The sequence below is a fragment of the Echiichthys vipera genome (assembly GCF_963691815.1).
Source record: "Echiichthys vipera genome assembly, chromosome: Y".
NCBI classification, from domain to species: Eukaryota; Metazoa; Chordata; class Actinopteri; order Perciformes; family Trachinidae; genus Echiichthys; species Echiichthys vipera.
Window position 1 is genome coordinate 8900878 of NC_139849.1, and position 6168 is coordinate 8907045.

The window sequence follows — 6168 nt, forward strand, 5'->3', positions numbered from 1 at the left end:
AGGGGCAAGAGCTGCTCCTTTAGCAGCTGCATCAGCTGTTGCATTTCCCTGTGACACAGGGTCATTAAACCCAGTGTGGGCTCTGCATTTAGATACCGCTACTGAAGTAGGCAGGAATAATGCAGACAAAAGGTTGAGGATTAATGGTCTATGAGCAATAGGTTTTCCTGTAGAAGTAAAAAACCCACAGTTTTTCCACAAAGTATGAAATTATGGCAAACATTGAAAGCATATTGTGAATCTGTGTATGCTGTAATATTCTGTCCTGCTCCTAAAATGAAAGCCCCAGTTAATGCGAATAACTGCCTGAGCAGACAGGTTACCAGGCAGTTTGGCACTTTCAAGAATAGCTTGTTCAGTACATACAGCATAAAACACACAAGAGGAACCATCAGCTGGGTTTCTCATGGCACATCCATCTCCAAAGAAAACAGAATCAGCGTTAGACAGAGACAGAGACAGAGACTATCAAATAGTACATCCCATGGTTTTGATACAATGTCCACCACTTCCGGGCAAGAATGTGGTTCTCCATCTTCAGCTGTGGGAAGCAGAGTTTCAGGGTTAAGAACAGTACATCGTTTCAGGGTAACATGTGACATAATAAGTAAGATATTCTGCCAATGCAGTAGTCGTGCCGGAGTCAGATGTGCTGTTTTAGCTTGCAGAATTAGAGAATGAACAGCATGCGGGACATGAACAGTCAAAGGACACATAGCCACAATGTCTGCTGTGGCTAAAACTGCTTCTGTAGCGGCCGCTACAGCCCTTAAACATGTTACCATTGCTCTTTCCGTAGTAGAAAGGCGTTTTAAATAGTATCCAATTGGTCGTTGTTTGTCCCCATGGGACTGAGTGAGAACTGCTGACATAAATCCATTACATTCAGAAACAAAAAGATTAAAAGGTTTGGTCGGGTCTGGAAGTCCTAAACAAGGTGAGGTAGAGAGAGCTTGTTTCAAGTCAGTAAATGCTGTCTCTGCCTCAAGAGTCCAAGTCACCAAGTCAGTCATGGCCAAATGTTTTCCCCCATGTGTTATGTCATACATTGGTTGGGAGATCTCCGCAAAATTCCTAATCCATGGACGACAATAACCAGATAAGCCCGAGAAGGACATCATTTGTTTTTTTGTTTGTGGTTTTGGAACATCTAAAATTGCTTGAATGCGGTCAGGACCCAATTTACGACCGTCTGGAGTGATTATATGACCAAGATACCGGACTGATTTTGAGACAAGCTGCAGCTTGTCTTTGGACACTTTGTGACCATTTTCTGCCAAAAAACTAAGTAGAGACACAATCCTCCCTTGTGGGTGAACACACAAGGAGATCGTCAACATACTGTACAAGTCTGCTCCCACATGGTGGCTGCCAATGCGACAGGTTTTCCGCTACAGTCATTGCAAACAAAGTGGGACTGGAGGCAAAACCCTGTGGCATTCGCGTCCATGTATATCGTTTACCATTGAAATCGAAAGCAAACCAGAATTGTGAATCAGGATGGACAGGAATAGTGAAAAATGCATTTGCTAAGTCTATTACAGAAAACCAACAAGAATCTGATGGAAGGTGTGACATTAGTTTTGTAACATTTGGCACAGTTGGTGCTGGGTGTTGCACAGCATCATTTATGGCTCTGAGATCCTGAACTGGTCTCCACCCCCCATTTGGTTTTTTGATAGGCAGAATGGGGGAGTTACATGGTGAATGAGGACATTCCACAATGGCACCTTGTTTTATGAGAGACTGAATGACAGGATCTATGCCTTCAAGAGATTCTGGGCTAGGTGGATATATTTTGCATGGTCTGAAAACGGATTTTGGCTGAACAGTAACAGGAGTTGTTCCTTTTATATTTCCAAAATCAAATTTATTTTGAGCCCACAATTTCCCAGGTACTGTTGAAACCAATGCTTCCTCTTCAGTAGTTAATGTCATTAGTGTCACCTCATTTGTGTATGTGTGAATTTTCCGATTGACTGCTGCTTTCATGTTTACAGGATAAGATGTGATTTTCATTGATGGGGAGTAACAACTACCATTTGGTCTATTTTGCCAGTCTGTCGTCAGTAAGGCTGCCTTAACCCAGGGTCCCAATTTGGTCCATGCAACATCGGATTTTTTTGTCTGGAATGTGAGGCACAGACCCAGGCATTGAAAACAAGGTCAACTGAGTTTCAGACAGACTTACTGACGCAGCTGCAAACTCTAAACCCACAAAAACTGTATCTATACCTATTGCCTCCTTATCCCCTCCCACATTCCAGGTATCTTCATAGGTGTAATCTTTAGATTTTTGTGAGAGAATGTGACACACACTGCAGATACTTAGGTGTCTCTGTAATCTATGGTATCAGGGACAACAGCTTGTCTATATCCTTTAAATTTAGCAGGTCCCAAGAATATTGATAATCACTCCCAGGAACAGAGACAGGATATAGACCAGCTGTGGCACATGGAACCTTGATTCCTGTAGAATCACAATGTACATCAATGCCTAGACCACACATAAGGTCATGTGCTAACAAATTAACAGGACATACATCAGAGAGAAGGAATTGATGCTCACCTCTGTAATCTCCAAAACATACAGTCATTGTAGGACAATCATATGACAAATGCCCATGCCAATTGTAGCACTGTATCTTGTCTGTCTCGGCTGTTGGTGTGCCCCTGGAAATTCTGTCTTGGACCCAGTCTACGCCTCCCTCTGGTGTTGGGTTGATGCAGCTTCCACTTCTTTTCAGGATTATATGCCCCACCCTGCTGGTAATACATCAGTTGAGCAGTCTGAAGTTCTTGTGTCTGTTTAGAGTCCAAATCTACCTTATTTCGTTCGGCTTGTAGAACGTGTGTCCAAACATTCGCTATGGTCCCAGTCTCCCATCCAGCACATGTAGCCATGACACGATCCTTGAGGCTAGGATGAAGTCCATTAATCAAAGCTGTTTTCAGCAAATCATTGTATACCTCATTGTCTGCGTCGATACCGAAGTGAGCTGCGAAAACAGATTCCATGTGAGTGCGGTAGTCAGCTGCTAACTCACCCTCCTTTTGTTTTGTGTTGTGGATCTCAGGCCAACAGACTCTTAAGGGGAAAGCAGCACGGACAGCTTCAGCCAGTCTGGTCATCATGTCATTGAAACACATTGATCCAACAGATGGGGATGTCGGCCAGTTGGCCGGTCGGATGTTGGCCCATCTGAGCTTAAAGCACCTTCGACACACAGCTTCTACCTCCTGCAGAGTTGGATTATACATGGTTAACAGCTGTCGCATTGCCGCCCCCCATCTCTCACCTCCAGTCCTTTGAGGATCTGGCAGTTCTCCTGCAATCTCCTTCAGTTCATCCGGTTGCCATGGCCTGTAAACCAACACTTCTGGATCCCAGTGAGCCTGTGCCTCTTCATCTGTTGGCCGTGGCTGTGGATTTGGAAACGTCAGCATAGGCATCTGGTGCACGTGTCCTTTGTCTTTGTGACCCCTGAAAGAAGGTGCTAATGGAGAAGAGACATTACTGGGAGAGGTGGTGTTAACTAGTTGATTGGTAATTACAGTCTGTTTGTTGTCACTCCTCGGTGTTGAAAGATTTGACAGATCAGGGTACAGCTCTGGTTTCTCCTCCTTCTCCCCTTCGGAACCCTTTTGGGGGTAGTCAGCTTTAGGTGATTGTCCTTGTTTTTTTTTCTCTGAGGGAGGAGAGCTGCAGACATGGGGGCACCATATGGGGGAGGCATATTCCATTCTTTGGCCCTACGTCTTTATTTTTCTTTCTTTGTATCACCTTCTTCTCCTATTTCCTGTTTTAACATTAAACCTGCAACAGACTTAGCTTCCCTAAAAGCGGCTTCTCTTTCCCATTTTTCAAATGCTTGCCAGTCTATAGTTTTTCTTACTTTCTTTCCCATTTTCTCTTCTAACAACACTCTACACCTTTTCAAACAATCAGTGCTCAATGTGCCTATTATAGGAAAAACTTCTTCAGTCAAATGGTGCCACAGTGGAACATTTTCAACAACACTTTTACCCCATTTCTCTGCCATTAATTTAGAAGGACCCGTAAGAGGATCAGATACTGACTTGAGTTTTCCAGTTTTGTTACCCATGTTGTCTATTGATTCACTTAAACGGATGTGCTTTTCACCTTTAATGGGCTTATCAATCACTCAGACTATTTCACACCGGCTGATCTTCCAATACAAAGATGGTTAGATCTTATCACACATCCACTAACTTTGGATAACCTTTCAGCCAGGTGGTTTGTACGACACCTTCGTTCCAAGCAACGCACCCTTTAATATCCAAACTGGATATTTAGACACTGAAATGATTCATCACAAAGTTTATTTTTCTTACCACATTCATACGCCCATTTTATTGTGGTTGGGAATAAATTCCTACTCCTTTAAATAATTGATTCAGAAATCATTCATTTTCTCCCTAAATGCTTGTGTATTTTCCAAAACACCTCTCTCATTTGTTAGGTTGCACCAACCTCTCACAACACATTATCTTCATTTATATCTATTTTAAGACATCACTTATATACCTTTAAGTGCATATATTTTTTTTTATTAAACTAGTCTACAAAATAAAATTACACAGAAAATATGAAGACGGTCACAACCTCCAAAAGGGACTCATCGAGCCTTGATATTCAACCCTATAGGATTTATAGAATATCAGACAGCAGACCACATTGTCTCGAACTGTCACCTAGGTTACCACGCCTTCTCAGAGCCTCAAAATCACACAGAAAATGAAACTAGTCTTCAAAACCACAAAGGACATATGAAGACGGTCACGACCTCCACAAAAGGACTCGTCAGACCTCATATTCATACTCACAGGAATTAAAGAATATCTTGACAGCAGACCACATACAGGTTCTCGAACTGTCGCCTAGGTTTACACACCTTCTTCTGAGCTTCAAAAAACCCACAAGTAAATGAAGCTTGTCTTCAAAATTACAAACGAGATATGATCTAAAAACACTGTACTCACGTTTAAAATGGATGGAGCGTCCGCTGTCCAGCACCCGTTCCTGACATCAGGCAGAATCCTGTCCTCCTTGGTGGAGCGGAATTTTCCCTTACCGGTTTAACCTTCAGTCAGGACTCAGGCCTGATCAGCGGAACGTCCATCCCATCCTCGTCGCCAAATTGTGAAAGAAATTCTCTGGAGTCCTCAGTGTTTCTCAAATCATGTCTTTACTAAATACTGCATGCATAACAGGAGAGACGCTACCACAACCGGTCTCCAACAATCTCTGCCTGTATATTCTTAGATATATTCTTACATCAAAGCACCTTACAAACACAAGGACATCAAAGTAACAAAAACACCCTACCCAATGTTTATGACCCCATTGGATGTTATCAGTGTTTTACGACAGTCAAATGTCACCATTTGCAAACCCCCTGTGACTCCTTCTCAACAATCCCCCCCAGCAGTCATTCACAGCTTTCAAGATTCCAGATTAAAGATTCAAGAAGCTTTATTTATCCCGAGGGAAATTATTGTGCAACAGTTTCAATACAAAGATGGGAAAGGATCAATAAGCTAACATAATCAAATCAAAATAAAGCTAACGTAAAATAAATCAAACAATTAACTAAGTGTGACAGAGTGCAACAGACATTGTGGTTAAGCGTAGGTATATACAATATACATCAATACGCACTGTGCAGTTTAGCAGCAGATTGAAATAAAATAAGTACAAACTAGATAAGTGAGAAGGAGCGATAAGTGATAACAGTGTTAAAAATGTAGCAGCATTTCCTACAGAACTAAGTGACAGTATGGCACAGTGAAGTCTAGGAGCATTTCATACTGAAGTAAGCCACAGTAAGTTACAGTAAAGTACAGTGTAGCAGCATTTTACTGAGATACGTTACAGTAAACCACAGTGAAATGTAGCAGCATTTCCTACAGAACTAGGTTACAGTAAAGTACAGTGAAGTGTAGCAGCAGTAGTTACAGTACCACCAAAATAAAGTGATGTAGTGGTGATATAAAGTGACAGTGTAAAGTGTAGCAGCAGTAGTTACAGTACCACCAAAATAAAATGATGTAGTGGTGATATAAAGTGACATTGTAAAGTGTAGCAGCATTTCTTACTGAAGTAAGTGACAGTACAACTGAACAAAGTGGTGCAGTGATGATATA